The sequence below is a fragment of the Solanum stenotomum genome, chromosome 10 (assembly GCF_019186545.1).
Source record: "Solanum stenotomum isolate F172 chromosome 10, ASM1918654v1, whole genome shotgun sequence".
In the NCBI taxonomy this organism is placed as follows: Eukaryota; Viridiplantae; Streptophyta; class Magnoliopsida; order Solanales; family Solanaceae; genus Solanum; species Solanum stenotomum.
The window spans coordinates 17621572-17641138 of NC_064291.1; the positions used below are offsets into that span (position 1 = coordinate 17621572).

Consider the following 19567-nt stretch of genomic DNA (forward strand, 5'->3'; position numbering starts at 1 on the left):
GGACCCCCATAAGCCCGATGAGTACACAGAATAATTATAACTAAAGAGAATTGCATAAAAGAACCCAAGAACGAAAAACATCAAACCAGAACCTCAACCCTAATTAGTAGAATCTGACAGTACGGAGGCCGGACCTCGAACCGGATGCTCACAAGAAATACCCAAGTAACCAATCACAAGTAACAAGTATAAGAGGCCGGAACTCTAACCGGATGCTCTATTTAGGTATCTGAGCAATAGAGGCCGAACCTTAAACCGGATACTCTATATAAATATATGGGCAACAGAGGCCGGACCTCAAACCGGATGCTCTATATAAGTGTATGGGCAATAGAGGCCGGACCTCAAACCGGATGCTCTATAAATGTGCCAATGTAGCTGCTGAAAGAGTCCCAATTAATCCATACTCATAAATATCTGTGGAACGCCGTCCACACATAGCCAATCAATGAAAGTCTTTGGAACCAAATCAAAAATCAAATTCAAATCGCAAAGTAGAACTAGTGTCGCCGATGTAACTCGTGAAGCCGTAACATCGGGGAAAATAAGAATAACTATATTCGGAGAAAGATTATCGCTTAACTAAGGCCCAAATTATCAGACTCAAGTCTGCTACACCAGTCTACAAGGATCTAAGCCGACCGAGCGACGTCGGGGCAAAACTAAGGCCTATTGGATCCGAATAATGTATTTCTAAGGCAAGCCCTAGTAAAACCTAAACTAAGGCCCAACATTCTTCAAATAAACAATAATTAAGCATGCAAGCACTCCACATATCGAGGAGGATCCGTTAATAACACAAAGCATGCTCACAGTTACCCGATAATTCCCGAAATAGATCGAAAACATGATTTCTTAACACCTATGCACGATTCAATAACTACCCAACCCAAATCCCAACTAATCAACACGCATTCGCATTCTCGAGCTCAATCTAAGAGAGCAAAACCGTAGCCTACCTTAAAGCCGATCACACGCGCTCCAAAATCACTTCTCCGGAGCTTTTCCTTTCCGAACGTCCTCGAAACGCTGCCCCGCTATCAAAAATAGAGTCACAACGTTAATACGGTCGTTTAGACACCAAAATCACAACAAACGGAGACGGGTCAATTTTGGAGTCAAAACGGGATTTGTGGGACCCGCGCAGGAAATTCCGAAATTAACCCCAAAAGTAGGTCCTAACCAGTTCCCCCAGCTCATGTCCCATAATGGGATACAATTCGGGGCTCGGGAACAACACAATATCAATAAGCAACTAAAACCCAAATTTTCTCAAAAGAATAGAAATGGGACAGCAGCTAATTCAGCATTTTTACCAAAAACGGACGATCTACAGTAAAATATAACAGCACCACAATGTTCTCCTCGAAAAACCACTCAAGATAGCCTCAAAAATCACCAAAATCGGATCTAAAATGGCTAAGAAAACAAGTCTCAAAAATTCCCAAAATCAAGTTCACAAAAAGAGGTGTGGCAGCAGGTGTTTTTCGAAAATTACCTCAAACGGGGACTCCAAATCACTATCTGAGCTCACCAACACGTTGCCCTCGAAAAATCTCACAACTTAGCCTTTTGGATCACCCAAATCGGTTGAGAGATGAGAGAGAGATGAGGGTTTGAGGTTTTGGGATTTGGCTGATTTTTCTGCAATTTATTGCAGAAATTTCTGCAATTTCCCAAAAATTAAAACTCCGACGGGGTGCTCTGAACTCGTTCGGAACCCCGTGCACACAAACGAGATATGCAACCATACCAAATTCGATATTCCAGACTCATCGGCGCAGTCGAAATTTCCATCAGAGGTCATTTCGATAAAAAGTGGGTCCCACTTCCAAAAGCCCTTTTAAGTCAAAACCCACAAAAGGGCTCGGAAAGATATCGAAAACCTCCAGACACAAAAGAAGGGTCAATCTAGACCAAACTCGACATTTCGGAGCTAACCACGCTGACGGAATTCTCATCCGAGCACGTTTACTCAAAATGTTGACCAAAGTCAAACTTAAACCAAAATTCAAAGGCTAAAACGCCTAATCGCATCGACTCACACTGAAAACCTCGGGAGTCATGTCGACCATGATACTAGCCTAAAATGACCCTTCCGGAGCTGATGAAATCGTCAGAATTGGATTTCGATGTCATCTTCTTGAATTTTTGATCGAAAATGATCTTTCAAGGTTCATAAGCTCCAAAACACAAAAACTCGCACCAAGACCAAACGAACGACCAGGTGACCGAACTGTCAGTCCCAGCAAGTTATAAATGACTTGGGGTCGCTATAGAAATGCTCTAAACGACACACAGAAGGCAAGACACAGAAATGACCATGAGGGTCATTACATGACTGAACTGTCAGTCCAGCAAGTCATAAATGACTTGGGGTCACTACAGGAACGCTATAAACGACACATAGAAGGCAAGATACATAAATGACCAGGAGGGTCATTACACCTAGTTAACTACTCTATCAAGGGTATAATAGGAAGAATATGATAATGTATGCATTGAATTTATGAAATGACAAGTATTATGAATCAACTATTTATAGAAAGGGATGACATATAAAATGAAGGGAGGGGATATTTATTTATAGTATTAATGAGACCATATATTAATAAAGGGGTTTTAGAAAATATATTATATTATCGAAATTGGTAAGTTTTTCCAGTGGCCCAAATGGGGACCAGAGAAAAATATTATGTTAGAGAGTTAATTAATTTACTGAGTATTAATTTAAAGAATTTCTACTATATTATTGAAAATTACATGAAACAAATTTGTTAAATTACAATAATTAACAATTTTAAATATCTAAAATTATATTAAATTTTGTTGACTTTTCAAATTCTTTACGTATCACATAAATTGAGACAAAAAACTAATGCTTTGAAACTAATTGTGAATAAAATAAATAATAACTTTATGATACAAAAAATATTTTCTACAATATAATTTTAATGGTGCCAAAAATGATTTTGTTCTGAGGAAAATTGCCATGAAAATTTTTCACTTTACTCTTGAGCTAAACTCCAAAAGTACTCACGTTTGGCCATAAAATTTTGGAATTCAACTTGAAATTGAATTCAAAATTTTCAAGATTTTGAAAAACAACAAAATAGTGTTTTACTTTTTGACTTCAAATATAATTTTTCACTTTAAAAACAAAGTCTACTTTTTAAAAAATTCACAATGAAACTTGTCTAAACTTAATTTTCTCAATGACTTTTTTTTAGTTTGTGGCAAAAAAATTATTTCAATCCTATTTCAATTTTCCCCAAAAGAAAAAACGGCTGAGCTTCCCATTTTTTATTTCATTTGGCTCTTTTTTTTAAAAAAAAATTTCTTTCCATTAGAAGGATGAACTATGCCCTGACCTGCTTGATAAGGATGAAGGTGCGTCTCTTCTTTGTCTTCTTCAAAGATTTCAGTGAAATAAGTTTTAGAGGTTGATTTACTCCTTCATTTATATTTAATCTGGGAATAAAATTGTGGGAATTGAACTATTCACATAAATGCTTACAATCTTACTTCTATTAGGATTTTGAAGTTCTTTTCTTTTGGGGTAATCACGTCCAGATTCAAGATTGATACTCAATTTCTAGCAGAAAGGTTCAGATGGTTTAAGTGTTTCACCTATTTCAAGTTTTTTCCTGCTGTAAAGTTATGTGGGTATAATAAAAAACCACTCCTCATCCTTAGTTTTTCCTAAAATTTATTTGACATTCTTTATTACTATGTGATTTCCTAAAATGCCAACAAGTCCTTGAATAATGTTGTTCTAGGTTTAGGTGTAACCTTTCATTTTTTCTTAATAGATTCTACTTTCAAGTTTTGCTAACTTATAGTATATTTTGGTAGTTTGTGGTGGAACCTGTGAATGGTATAGGATTAAAATATCAATAAGTTTCAGCATACTTAACACTCGAATAATTGATTTGGATTTGTGATGATAGATTCTTTGATTATATCATCTATCTAAGAATGCCAAAAGCCATGTCATTTTCCTTTGTTGTTATGTTTTTTTTATATTTATTAGTTTTATAATCAATTGGTTGGTGATATCGATGCAATCCGAATTTATAGCCATGACGATGGTCCCGTACTCTCTGCTCTAATTGCACTACTATAAGTTGAGCCTCACAATTTTTCTACCATTGACTTTGGTCTTATCGCGACTCTGATTTGGGACTTGGAATTATTTTTCTGCTATCACTCTTCAAAGATAAGTTCTCTGATCTGGGACAGTTGACAAACTCTTTTAATTTACTTGTTTGTGTTGTTGAAATTTCTAGCATTATTGATTTAGGCTGAGACTTTATGTATCATGAATATGCTTTTCCTTGAAATTTATGATTCCATAAACTGAATCTTCTTCTGATGAAGAGTAATCTTAGAGTTGTTTAACTTGCTCCTGGATTCAATTTATGATTGTCATGAAAAAATATTTTAGAGTATTCCAGGTGAGCTCAAAACTCGGAAGTAGATAACTCCCTTGCAACTCTCTTGATGGAAGACAAATGCACATGCTTGGTATTTTTTTAAAGTTCAATTTCAGAAGCTTGTTTTTAGAGTTGATCTTATTCTCTGATAATATATACTAATAAGTATTAAGACAACCATCTATTAACTAATATATGTTGTTTATAGGACTAGGCATTGCAATCATGATTGACTTAAATTGTCTACAATGATAAGATTCAGTTGATTTAAATTGAAACTTTCAAACTGAACTAGAGTCCATAGAGAGCCTTCCATCTTTAAGATTCATGCTCATTATATGGCTCTGATTTATACTACAACTACTACTACTATAATAATAACATACCTAATATAGTCCCACAATTTAAGTATGGGGCGGGTGGGGTGTACTAGGCCTACTCCTATTTTCGTGGGTAGAGAGGTTGTTTTCGATAGATCCCCTACTCAATAAAATTATTTTCAGAATATTTTGAAAGGAATGCAAGAGTAAAATCCTATAATGATGATTTTTTTAAGGATATTAACATTGTATATAATACTACCTATATTGAGATAGTAAATACAATCATCCAGTTTCTTATTCTATTCCTTTAAAGACAATCTCATTTCTCTACATATCTTCATCTCTTTTACGCCTCTAACAAGTCGAACTAAGATTAAAAGATCACAAGATCAGCAAGAAGAATGTTGAGGCTGTATGTCAAAACGCCAACAACAACTAAGGATTGACTGATTGAAGAGGTAGGAGATGCATCAGTTGTACATTCAATGCCCGCATGGGTTATCTTTGCAATAGGAGGTAGAGGTGGCTCAACTACATCACTACTTTTAGAGGATCTGACACACATCCAACAATATTTTTGAAGAGTTCAAGCAACATAGATTATAACTATCAATCCTTAACGCTTCGCGAACAAAAACAATTATACCAAACACCTTATTTGCCAGGCAAGCTGCTTTCTCTATGCTGAAAGAAATGCAAGAGTAAAACTCTATGACGGTGGTTCTGATTTCTACTAATTAGCAATTACTAGTAATCTTAGTCGTCCTCGTACTTGTCAATATCAAAGCACTATTCATGGAACAAGATGCAAGCTCAAATTGTTGGCAGCGGTTATTGAGGCATCACCACATCATAATGTTGCACACTTGAGGAGATTGTCGGTATAACAAGTATCTATTAATGCTTTAGGTATTTACTCATTCTTGTTTTTTGCTTAGGTATCAAACTATTCAAACTTTTTCTCCTCTTTGTATAACTAACTGTTTTATAGTTTTTTTTCCCCAATTTAGAACAAGTGTAAAGATTTTTGTTTTTTGGTTTGTATTGTAAATTTTAGGTGCCTTAGATTTGTTGTTTGTCTAGAAAATTTAGTAGTTCCACTTATAGACTCATGTAGTGGTTAAATTTCATATAAATGTAGATTTATAAACATGTGTTTTATGATATTATCCATATAAAATATTTGATTGTTAAAATTATAATAGTCTGCAGCTTACATAATTTTTTTTTAACAATGTTGGTCCTTACTTTAGGAGTGTAGCTAGAAGAATATCAGTGGATTGATAATTGAAGCATTACAACACTAACTTCACTTCTTAAACAAATGTTGGAGTTAACCAAACTGATTGCTAATAATATACATATGCAATGGCTCAACCTTCTCTCTAGAATGACCACAAGGATGAGAATGTCAAAAATCAACTTTATAGGAAGAGAAAACAATAGCACTTTAAATAAGTAAATATAGTGATCTTAAAAGGAATAGTATGTACTGTCACATACCCTAGAATGCCATTATTCTTAATGTTTTTAGAATAGCAAGAGTTAAAATTTTAAAGGCTTAGAGAGTTAAATGAGTTGTAATATTCTTGAAGTTTTGACTATGCAATTAAATATTTGTAATCCATCACTCTTTCTGGTTTCACTATTCCCTGAAAACAGAATCTAACTTCACTTTCTACAACAAGACCATCAATCATGTTGATCAAATACACTTCGATGAGCAGCTATCCACAGGGAGAGATACAATAGCAATTGTTGTAGATATAAAAATACAACATACAAGTTGGGTGCATGTGGACGAAACACATTGACATACCTAATTCAGTCACCTACAAACTATGGGGAAGGTATAAGTACACTATAGTTAATTGACTCGTGTTTATGATAGTTGTCTGTGTATGTGAGAGAATATTGCAATTATTTGTATGTTTGGCAATTCATACATAATTTAATAGCAATGCATGATTCATAGTTGGTGGTCATATCAGGACTTTTTTAATCAACTTATACTGAGATATAAAGTGTCTTTCTTGAAGAGTGAATTGAGTGATAGATTGGTTGCTTGTCAGTCGTGGTATTACTCTATAATTTGTTGTGTAATACTCAGAGCTCAATGATAGTGAAAGATAGTGATGGATCTAATAGAAATTTTGGAAAGATGTTTTGGTGGGTGTTATTAAGAGATTGAGAATCAAAGGAAACTTGAATGAATCTTATTCAAATGTAACATCAACTTAAATACAGGTAAGATGTAACTAACTTGACTAATTCTAAGGAATTGTTCCGACAACTTAATATGTAACTAAGTTGACTAAAACTAAGGAACTACTTTAACAACTTAATCTAAATCTACTCTAACAACTTGATAAGAATTAATAACAAACTAACAAACTAGTGAGTATGTCAACACACCCCCTCAAGTTAGGTGTGGTGCAACAATGTCTAACTTGGATAAACACCGAAGGAAAGCAGGCTTAGGCAACAACTTTGTGAGAGTGTCTGCAATTTGATCCCCGACAGGAAGATATTTGACTACCACTCTACCTGACTTCACACTGTTGCGGAGGTAGTGAAAGTCTACTGCAATATGCTTCATCTTAGTGTGGAAGACTGGGTTCTTGCTGAGATATGAAACACCAATATTATCACAAAAATGCTTGGCGTTTGCGAGACTTGATATCGTAATTCAGTCAACAGATTGTGTACCCAAGTAAGTTCATAGAGTGCATTGGCTACCGATTTGTATTCTACTTCAGTAGATGACTGAGCAACTGATTGTTGGTTTTTAGAGGACCAACAGATCGGATTTGATCTGAAGAAGAGTATGTAACCAGATGTGGATATTCTGTCATAGGGATCACTTGCCCAATCAGCATCGGCGTACATATACAGATTACTATCAGAGTGGCTAGAGATTTGCAGGCACACCGTTGATGATGCCTTGAGGTATCGAAGAACCATTTTTACTGCTTTCCAATGCTCTAGACTTGGGGATCGCATAAACTGTGATAGTTTGTTAACTGCCAAGGCAATATCAGGACGCGTGAATGATAAGTATTGCAATTTACCAATGGTGCGTCGATACAAGGTTGCATCGGTAGGAGGTGAACCATCGGCTGCTTTGGGTGGTAAACTTGAGCACATGGTTGTCGTAACTCCTTTACAGTCGGCCATATCCACATCTGAGAGAATCTCAAGTATGTATCTGGATTGTGATAAGACAATCCCATTTGGAACATGTTTGACTTCGATCCCCAAAAAATAGTTGAGTTCACCAAGGTTCTTTAGGGAGAACTTGTAAGCCAGAGAGTTGATTACATGTGTTACCAAGTTTGGGTAATTCCCAGTAATGAGGATATCATCAACATACACTAGAATATACATCGTGATAGCTTCAGATGTAAAAATAAACAAAGAAGCATCTGATTCAGACTTAACAAACCCAATTTTATTTAAGTGAGATTTGAGAGTTTCATACCATGAAGGAGGAGCTTGTTTTATGCCATAAATGGCCTTTTGGAGACGACAAACATGATTGGGAAAATCAGGGTTGACATAGCCTTTCGGCTGCGCCATGAATCCTTGGTATTATAAGTTACCTTGCAAAAATGCATTATTCACGGCAAGCTGCTGCACTTTCCAGCTATTTTGAATTGCAATAGAAAGTACAATTCTGATGGTGGTTGGTTTGACAACCGGACTGAAAGTTTCATGAAAGTCCAGTCCTGGACATTGTGTGAAACCTTTTGTGACTAATCGTGCCTTGTACCTGTCAATAGAGCCATCAACTTTCCTTTTGATGCAAAATAACCACTTACAATCAACAACATTATTTATCGGGTCCCTAGGTACTAGTTCCCAAGTTTGGTTTTTGATTAACGCTTCGTATTCCAGATCCATTGCATTCTTCCATTCCATGTGCTTAACTGCTTTCTTAAAGGTATTTGGAGTGAGAGAAAGGTGAGCCAAGAAACTATTTTTTTTCTTTGGTGTGAAGATATTATTTTTGGACCTTGTGACCACACCAGATGATGGAGGGACAGCGGATGGTGACATAATTGTTGGCTGTTGCGGTGGCTGTTGGTTGATTGGTGGCCTACGGGAATAGTATAATGGTTGATAGGTGTTGTGGGCTACTTCATTAAATAGTGAAAGAGGTTGGTAAGAGATAGGAATCATACCTGATGAAGTGGAGACTGCTGGTAGTTGCCTTTCAATTATGGACTCTGGAGTGTTTGAATGAGAGGGAATTGTTAGGGTGATAGGAATGGGAGGCAGAAGAGTTGGAACAAAATTGAAGTCCAAATTTAATTGGACTTCCGGATGAGTATCCTTACTGACTTGGGACTCTATGATTTCCCATTGTAACATGGAAAACGTATTTTTCAAGTGTGAGAACATTTGAGTGGAAGGAAAAATATCTTCACAAAATTGAACATCACGACTGATGAAAAGTTTGAGTGCACAGGATTAAAGCAGAGGTGTGCATGATGAACAATAGAAACTCCTAAGTAGACACATGGTGTAGATCTAGGTTGAAATTTATTTTTTGTATATGGCTTAAGCCATGGATAACAGAGACAACCAAAATTTTTAGCGAAGAGTATTTTGGCGGTTCGCCAGACAATTTTTTATAAGGAGAATCATTATTCAGGCTAGGTGTAGGTAGTCTATTTATGAGATAGACAGCATGGTGATAGGCAAAGGACCATAGTTCAGATGGTAGTGAGGCTTCATTGAGAAGAGTTCGAGCTGTTTCGACATTGTGACGATGTCGTCGTTAAGCGATTGCAACTCGTTGGGGCGTGTAGGGTGGGGAGATCAAATGTTGAATGCCATGGCATTGTAGGTACTATTTAAGACTTGTGTATTCACCCCCTCCATCAGTATAAAGTGAGACAAGTTTGTGTTTGAAATTTTTTTCCACTAAAGGATGAAAGTTTTCAAAAATTGAAGAGACTTCACTTTTGTTTTTGATTGTATACAACCAAGTGTATTTGGTGTAATGATCAACAAAAATGCAGTAATACAATTTTTTATCAATGGATAAAATGGGTGATGGACCCCATAAATCACTAAACAAAGTTTGAAGTGGTGTATTACTATTTAAAGTGAGTAGTTAAAATGGCAAACAATGAGCTTTATTTGACGAGCACGAATTACAAAAATGAAACTTTTCTTTGGTGAAAAAGGGAAGTGAAAATTTATTCAGTCTAAGTCTAGGATTTTTAGATGAGGGTGACCCAAGCGACGATGCCACAGTTGACAGGAAACTTTGGTGGTGGTGAAGTTGGAGGAAGGTGATACATGATCTCTATGTGGCCACTCATAGAGTCCGTGTTTATTCCGACCTTGTACCAGCAGTGTCCGAGTTTTGAGATCCTTCACAAGAAAAGAGTGTGGAAAAAATTCGATTGAGGTCAGATTGTCAGTGCAAAACTTAGCAATAGAAATAAAGTTATTTTTGATAGCTGGAGCACAAAGAGTGTTAGAGAGCATGAAATTGGAGTTAGAAGCCTTAATTTGAGTTAGACCAGTGTGAGTAATGGGAATAGTTTTACCATTACTCATGGACACTTCCTCATTGCCAGTGTATTCTTCAAGATTTTTTGACTCGGTTGTGACATGATGAGTTGCTCCAGAGTCAAGGATCCAAGGATTTGCATCTGAGTGATAATTTAACACAAAGTTGACCTTAGCTTCAAAGTGGTTGTGCAATTTTGAGCGACACACATCAGCTGTGTGACCGATCTTTTGGCAAAGTTGGCATTTTACCTCTTGCCTGGTTAGTCTCCCATTCTGTTGATTTCCAGGGACCGCCTGTCGTGGAGCTTGTGGTCTTGAAGATTGATTTGGGAAGTGACGATTATTTTTCTGATGTTGGGGCTGGAAGTTGGTCCTTTGTGCAACTGCAGCCGTGATGATGGAGGATGACCTGTCAATATCTTGATGTTTTAGAAAGAGTTCATAGTCCGTGAGTTTCTGGAATAACTCCTCAAAGCTTAGGACTGTGTCATACACTCTTATAGTGGCAGTGATTTCACGGTACTCATGACCTAGGGCACTCAAGATCTTGACTGCTAGTTCATCATCAGCCACCAGAGAGCCCGTTACTTTGAGAGCATCAGCAATTGATCTGATCTCCTGTAGGTAAGTAGCAACTGTCTTGGAGGCCTTTTTCTTGTTTTGCAACTGATCTCTTAATCTAAAGATGCGAGTGTGACTCCTATTGACATAAGCTGTATGAAGGAGATCCCAAGCTATTTTTGCCGAAGAGGCAGTTGCAACAGTGGGAGCAATGGTGGGGTCAACGGATGCCATCATTGCCTGTTGAATTAGTTGGTCTTGGCAAAATCACAGCTCATATTCAGGATTGGAGATGGTACTATCAGTTTGTGTGATAGTGGTCGGCGGAGCAGATTTGGCACCAACGAGATGCCCAAGGAGCTTGTGTCCATTGAGTGGCATCACTAGCTGCACCTTCCAAGTGGCAAAGTTGAGGTTACCTTGCAGTTTGACAGGTAATTGGGAAGCTGGATTGAACTGTACCACATGAGTGGTAGTCGGAACTGCAGCAACACTATCACTGGTGGAAGCAGGAACAACCATGTTCGGATGCAAAGAGAGGAAAAAAAAATTTGGATCGGACTCGTGAGAGTTTTAGAGGGGCTCTAATACCATAAAGAGATTGAGAATCAGAGCAAACTTGAATGAATCTTGTTCAAATGTAACATCAATTTAAATAGATGTAACTAACTTGACTAATTCTAAGGAACTGTTCTAACAACTTAATATGTAACTAAGTTGACTAAAACTAAGGAACTACTTTAACAACTTAATCTAAATCTACTCTAACAACTTGATAAGAATTAATAACAAACTAACAAACTAGTGAGTATGTCAACACTTAGCAAGTAGTTAGATCACGCGTGCTCCTTTTTTGGACGTTATTTGTTCATTCATAAACTTCTGCAATCATATGAAAAAGGGTATTCGAGTGATGAACCAACATTTTGAGATGCCACAACGAATGTAAATGTGAATTATATTATGTTTTTTAGTGAAATGATGTTCATAAAGGTTTATTATCCCCCCTTAAAGTCGATATTTGACATAGAAATTTTGTTGCTTCATATAGTGTAATTGGAGAACTAGAAATAACATGTGTAAGATCTGCGACCTGTTAACCGTTTTCATCTATAGAAGGAATGAGAACAATATTTGTTGATCTTTTTCATTTTTACTTTCCTATGCCTGTTATATTTCTTTTGAGTCGAGGGTTCTCAAAAATAATTTCTTTACCCAACAAGGATAGAGATGGGTTGGGATTTGCGTACATCCTATCATTCTGAGACTCCATTTGTTAGATTACACTTGGCATGTTATTTTGTATACCATGATATCATAATATATGAAATTAAATATTAAATCTTTTTCTTTTACACATATGGTGGAAGGTGGAAATCAAGACTCGTTACTAGAGATGTGTTTCTGCGATGGTATTTGAGAAGCAACCTCAACATAATCTGCTTAGTTTTGTTAATGTTTAGTATATCTCAGTTACACTTTTTGTTGGATAGATTTTACTTAATATTAGTTTTTCCATACAAAGTATGTAATGAGAAATCATCTCATGAATGTCACTTTAGTTCTTAATTATTAAATGATAGTGTGTAGTTTTTAAAACATTATCTTGCTTCTCTTTTATGTATTATTTAATAATTGTATTTTTTTTAAAGAAAAAATTCAAATTAATGGAAACCTAATTTAATACAAATTGAAAATCTTATCAATAAATTTTTTTTAAGACATTTGTAGTTTCGTCACAAAATGCAAATAATTTGTCTTAAATTGCCTATTTATTATCTACAAATCAACTTTGTATTTTATGACAATTGTGATTGTCATTGATTATGACACTTTTTAGTGATGATATTATTTTGTCGGTAAAATATATATTTTTAGTGACGATATAATTGTTTTCAACTACGAAATTGTAAAAAAGCAAAATCTTCACTAATTTATATATTTAGGGACAAGTTTTTTTTTATGTAAATGATAATTTTTAGTGATGAAATGATATTTTTTCAACTACGAAATACATATAACATTAGAGACGAATGATATTGTCACTGACTAAACTAAGTAGTTAGTGACGCATCACTTTAATCGGCCTTAATAACCTCTTTAGTGACAAAACATACGATTATCTACTAAATTTTATAATCTCTATGACGAACAAGTTTTTCATTAATACTATGTATTTAAAGACAAAATATATACTCGTAGTAAATACAACTCTATTTAGTGACAAAACACTAAGTTGTCTCTATATACATTTAGTGACCCATGCTTTAGGGACGAGTGACTGATAAATTATTTTTCATCACAATTTTTTTTGTGACGAAATATGAGTTTTAAGTGACAAAATTATTTATCACTAATAATCGAATTTATTGTAGTGTAACCTCAACCTGTTCTTACTAATCACATAGGTCATCCACCTCTAATCATACATATCAAGGAAAGCAATTCAATTAACAATCCAAGCTAAGCTATTATCATACAATCAATCTCATATCAAAATATACTTACAATATCTCTTTAAAGTAAAGCTTGTTTCATCATAACTATGCTACTTTGATTTAGGGATTAGTTCCACCTGTTCATACTAGTCATGGAAAGTTCCTCTTTACTAGCCCAAGACACATCATTACTCATGAATGGTTATGATTCACCAATTCAAGGCTACCAAAGAAAAGAACCTCATTATGCTAGACTAAGCTAATATGGAAAGAACATTACTCATGCAAGTCCAAGCTTCTCAAGGAAGGGTACTATTGCTCAATCCAAGCTATCATGAAATGGTGTAGCTTCACCAAGTCAAGCTATTATGCAAGCATTCTATTATGCTAGTCCAAGCTATCCTTTGGAAGGGTATGATTTCTCAATCCAAGGCTATCCATGAGATCTACTACTCAAGCTGCCATGCATGGTCTTGTCTTACCAAGTCAAGGTTTAAAGACATGGGGATTCACCTTTTTGCCCATTCATCATAATAAGAACATGGGAAATCATCTCATATCCTTCACATGTGGAGGTCAAGGGTAGTCACCTCTAGCCTCATCATTCATTTAGCTTTTAGTCTAGATTCATTTTAAGTGAGCAAGCCTTTCAACTTAGAATCATTCTAGCTGAGTAAAACTTTTACATTAGTCATTCACATATACATAATATAGGTCATATGGGTAAATCCTTCCACAACAACTCTATCAACATTTCAACAATCACATAAGCTTCATTCTCAAAGCCTTAACATTCATAGTCCATCATATTAGTGTTACTCTCGAAGCCCTAGCAATCATCATTCATAACTACAAGCCTTACTCTCAAAGCATTACTTCTCATAATCATCACATATCTAATCACATGCTTCATTCTTAAGCAATTCTAATCATATATCATCATATAGGCTAAATCTCAAGCACTACTAACCATGATTCATCATGTATACTTTAATCTAGTTCAATTCATGTCTACATACTCTACTCTGAAGCAATTCATATCGATATGCTTCAATATCAAGCAATCTATCGTGTATTTCATCAATCCTAGAAGATTTTCTCTAAATTCTCAATTTCTCCTTTCATGGCATAAAACCTAATTTCATCAATTTTAGGTTAAAAACAAGGGTTAGGAATGGTATATGTAAATTCATCCTATAAACATTTAATTCTATCAATTCAGTCATAAAAAATCTTAAACAACCATAATCCACTCAATTGGATCATAACCCATAACATTATAAGAAACACTAACTAGAATTGGGGAATTCTTTTTCTAAATAGGGGAAAACATGGAGCTCCATGGATGAAAGGATTCCATGGATGAATAAGCCATCATACATTGATTACAAATCCCACAAAGTTTGGAAGAATGGAGACTTGACTTGACCTAGCTTGAAACCTATTCTTCTTCTTTAACTTTCTAGAGAGAAAATTATTTGAGAGTGGAACCCAATTATTTTGGTGAGTTTGAGACAATGACTTAATTGACTTAATTTAGGGGTCTAAAGTACTTATATAGGTGGTTTAGACTAGGCTAAAATGATACCACTTAATTCTAATTAAATCTGAAAAGGACCCTTGTGTCCTCCAAATAAACGTCCAGTCACCAACCACGAGACTACGTTGACGGGCCGTGGATGGATCTACAGTTTGTCTTGTTCAAGCATTGTTTGGTGCCAAATATTTTCATGGCCACCTACGACACCTCCAACAACGGGCCGTGGACCCATCCACGGGGAGTCGTGCCCATCCATAGGGCATGGACTCATCCACGATGCGTGGTTGGACCCTGTGAGGTGACATCTTGGAGTTCTAACATGCTATGCCCCTTATCTCGAATCCGGGATGTTACAGTCACCAATGTAGAAGGCACTTCAACCGGCTTGTCAGCTAGTTTATCAATGTCATCTCTCATAGAAACTAACTGAGCTTGCAGGGACTCGGCATCAATAGAACTCAAGGCATCTATCCGGCCTATGAAGTGTTTCTCTAGGACATCATTGCGACCCTGCATCACAATAATTTATCTCCCGAGTCCATCAGTGTAACACTTCAAATTCGAAAAGATGGGGAAAGTGCATCTTTCCAGGATCTGGTGCCAAAACCGACTGAGCCACCAATGACTTTGGTCTGACACATGGTCCGTAGGTAGGACAGTCAAAATTTTCCAAAAATGTTAAGTTTCTATATTCTCATATGGTTGACCAGGATGGTTCGTTTTTCCTTACACGAGTCATAGGTAGGTATCGTAAGTCAGTCTCAGACATAGAGAAAATTCAAGTTCAAAAGTGAAGACCCACGACTACGATATATGACCTGTAGGTGGATCCACGGACCATACATGGGCCCATTTTTGGGGTCCAAATCCAGTGGTCCTTGATCTCACCCACGACTAGCCAAGATGGTCCCTATTCTGATCAATAGACTGTAGGTTTGGTCATTGGTTTAGTCGACAATTATTTTAAGAAAGGGCCTTTTAAGTCTTTTCCTAATTATTCTAACCCAATACTATGTCGTTTTACCTTCTATTAAAGGCCCTATGTAAAAGTTTTTACCCCCAAAATCTTTTAATTCATTTCATCTCTCCAATTCATAAAAAAAGAACATGTTTATCCTCCAAATATTCTCTCTCTAGAAGTTTGAAAAGGAAGACTAGGGTTTCAAGTCAAGTCTCCAAATTCACCATTGATAGAAACCTCTTGGTATCACGACATGATAGTATTCACCTATGTAGTCCTTTCCTCCATAGGGTTCCCAAATTATCCTATTTTCACAAGGTAGAATCCCCAATCGAAGTTAAGGTTTTTACTAAATCTCATGGGTTCTTCTAAATTATGCTATTATTGATTGATTTATGTCTTTTTATGCATTGATTGAAGAAATTGCATGTTTCTAAGTTGAATCCCCATGAACCCATGTGAAATCTATCTTTTCTAGAATTGTTCAAATAATGAAGCTTTTGAATCATGAAAGATAAGTTTATGAAGATGTGCATGTTTTTATGAAATTGATGAAAATGATTTAAGTCTTGGTTTGAGATTGAAGCATCAAGGTAGATGTTGTTTTGAAAGGATTTCTCACATAAAGTATTCATAAAGTTGAAAGGTCTTCTCACCTTAAGTCAATAAATACTTAAGGAGCTATTCTAATGAAAGTTAGCTTGATTGGTTACTTGGTGTGCCCTTCCATGGATAATGAGGCAAGAGGCGATTACCCATGACCTCCAATGATAAGACAAGTGGCGATTACTTATGTCTCATGAATGTGAAGAAAAGGTAAGACTAGTAAATATTCCATTGGATTTATGCTTAGCACCGAGTGGACAAGTGGCGATTAGCTGCGTCCCATAAACTACGTGCCACCATAGGTTGTCTAGATAGAAATTATCTAGTGGATCCATGTAAGCTAGAAGTTCATAGTTCTTACCTTGGCAAGTGAGAACACCTCTTCTCGCTGTGGGGTAGACACCGAATGTCATGTCAGTATATCACATGGTCTTAAATGTCGGTTAAAGGTAAATTTCCCATAATAATAAACTAAGGTTACTTCTAGAAGTATCTCACGAATGTTTAAAGATTTCAAGCTTGCATTGACCATGTATTATGAATTGTGTCTTCTAACCCCTTTCATCTTATTTAATCAGCTTGGTCATTGGCATGAAAATTCCCTTTTGCATAATTTTTATACTTCTATTCATTGCTATCTTACTTGGTACATATTTGTACTAACACATACTCTTGCCTACATTCTTCCAAATGTAGGGTCTGACGCTCCAATTCCACATCTCTGTCTAGGGATCACTTAGTAGATAGGGAAGATTGGTTAGTCCTCATGTTTTAAGGATTGAGCCTTTATTTCATATTGTCTTTACTTTTCAGTATTGTATGTGATGTACGAGTTACGTTCCGATCACTCTTGATGTACTAGATGGCTTTGACACTCTATTAGACTTCCACTACATTTAATAAAACTCTCATGTTGTGAAATTGTCTTTTAAAGTCTATAAAGTTTCTATTTCCTTGTATGATGTATGCTAAGTGGATTGTGTAGGGCCTTGCAGGATCCTATGCATCATGTTCCGCCTAGGGTATGTGTTGGGTCATGAAAAACTTTCTCAGGTTCCTGGTATAGGTATAAGAAAACTAGTAGACCTAAACAGAGGTAGACTGTACTTCTATATGTATTGAGCTAAGGAATTTAGAGCACAAGGCTTAGAAAGATCCTAGGAAGTCTCGTAAGCCACGTCGAATAGAGTATTGTTCATGAGTGTGAAGTGCACCATACTAATGAATGAGAGGCTATAAGATGCTTAGGAAACTCCACTTCTTTCATTACTGTAAAGTCCTGCGATAGACTTTAACTCTATAATATATATCTCCTAATCCTTATCTGATGCTCCACAGGACATGGCCACTCGAAGGGAATATACTAGAAGAAATGCGGGAGAGAATGTTGAATGAGAAGCTCCTCCTTAAGTTCTTCAAGCTCATCAAGTTCCGGTTGACCCTTTGGTCTAACAAGTGAATAATGCGGAGTTTAGGCTACTTTTCAAGTGTTGGCTCAAGCCTTGACGGCTGAGGCCAAATGTGGGTACGATGACAATTAGAGTGAGATACTTCACTAGAATGAATCCTCTGAATGTTTCATGGTTCTAATGTTGAGGAAGACCCTCAAGAGTTCATTGATGAAGTGTATAAGGTGTTGATGATCATTGGAGTAATACCGGTGGAAAAGGCATAATTGACCGCTTATCAACTTAAGGGTGTTGATCAAATATGGTTCAACCAATAAAAAGAAGAGAGGGCTGAATATGCAGCTCCTCTTGATTGGGAAACGTTCAAAGTTAATTTCCTTGATATGTTCTTTCCCCTTGAGACGAGGGAGGAAGTGGTGCTTGAATTCATCAACCTTCATCAAGGTAGTTTGAGTGTGAAGGAATATTCTTTGAGGTGTACAATATTATCTAGATATGCTCCTACTATGGTTGTCGATCCTAGGGCAAGAATGAGCAAGTTTATTTCGGGTGTGTCTGAAATAGTGGTTAAGAAATGTCGTACCACTATGCTTATCAATGATGTGGACATTTCTCGTCTTATGGTTCATGATAAAAAAAATTGAAGAGGAGAAACTCAAAGAAAAAGTATAGGGAGGCACAAAGAGGTCTAAGACCAGTGATGTCCACTTTTAACATTCGAGGTTTGAGAACCATGGTCATTCTATGTTCCGACAAAGGTTTTCCAGTCAAGGATCCTCCAATGCTCCTCCTAAGTTCAACAAAGATAGGGTGTGCCCTAATCCCCAAGGAGGGTATTGTGGTGGATCTTCATTGTCTACTTGCTCCAAGTGTGGAAGAAAGAATCAGGGTAAATGTCTAGCTGTTTCTAATACATGTTTTGGTTGTAGAAAGATGGATCACAAGATAAGGGATTGTCCCTCAGTTGCTAGGAATGATGGAGATAATCGTCGAAGGGTTCCACCTTACCTTTCATCAGGTTCTAGTGATAATCAAAAGCAAAATCGATTATATGCACTTCAGACTCGTCGTGAGCAAGAGCGTTCTCTCGATGTGGTTACTAGTATGTTAAAAGTCTTAAAAGTTGATGTCTATTCTTACTTGACCCCGATGATACCTTGACTTTTGTGACCCTTTATGTTGCTATGAGGCTTGATATTCCTCCGAACATATTGTTAAAACCTTTTTCTGTCTCTACTCCAGTTAGTGATTCTATTGTGTCTAAGAGGGTCTATAGAAAGTGTCCTATCTCCTTGTCCCATAGAGTCACTCATGTTGATCTTGTATAGCTTGATATGATAGATTTTGATGTTATTCTTGGTATGGATTGACTGCATTTATGTTATGCTTCTATCGATTGTAGAATCTGTGTAGTCAAGTTTTAGTCTCCAATTGAACCCATCCTAGAGTGGAAAGGGGAAAAGTTATATGTCTAAGAGTCAGTTTGTTTCTTTTCTTAAAGCTAGAAAGATAATCTCTAAGTGTTGCATATACCTGTCACGACCTAAGCCTAGGGCCTAGACGTGACATGGCGAATGAGGAACCCGAAGGAACCCCAAACAAGCCTCTCAAACTTGTCATCACACTTCATCGGTCGCGGAAGCACATTCAACATTAATTAACGGGAAATAGGGACTAAGGGCAAACCATTTCAAAATGACATCATAGAACAAGAGTCAAGCTCATTTACAAAATTCTTGTCCAACGCACACCTCTACATACATA

At 36.4% G+C, this 19567-nt stretch overlaps 1 long non-coding RNA gene across 1 annotated transcript in view; it reads right to left on the bottom strand.

Moving 5' to 3' along the window:
- The window catches only part of LOC125842317 (uncharacterized), an 11262-nt gene extending 9636 nt beyond the window's left edge, over positions 1-1626 (bottom strand). The window contains exons 1-2 of the long non-coding RNA XR_007443903.1: positions 1499-1626; positions 960-1037 (exon numbers count right to left, since the gene is read on the bottom strand). This is a non-coding gene — a long non-coding RNA (uncharacterized LOC125842317). The remainder of the gene's footprint in view (positions 1-959; positions 1038-1498) is intronic.
- Positions 1627-19567: the final 17941 nt, after the last annotated feature.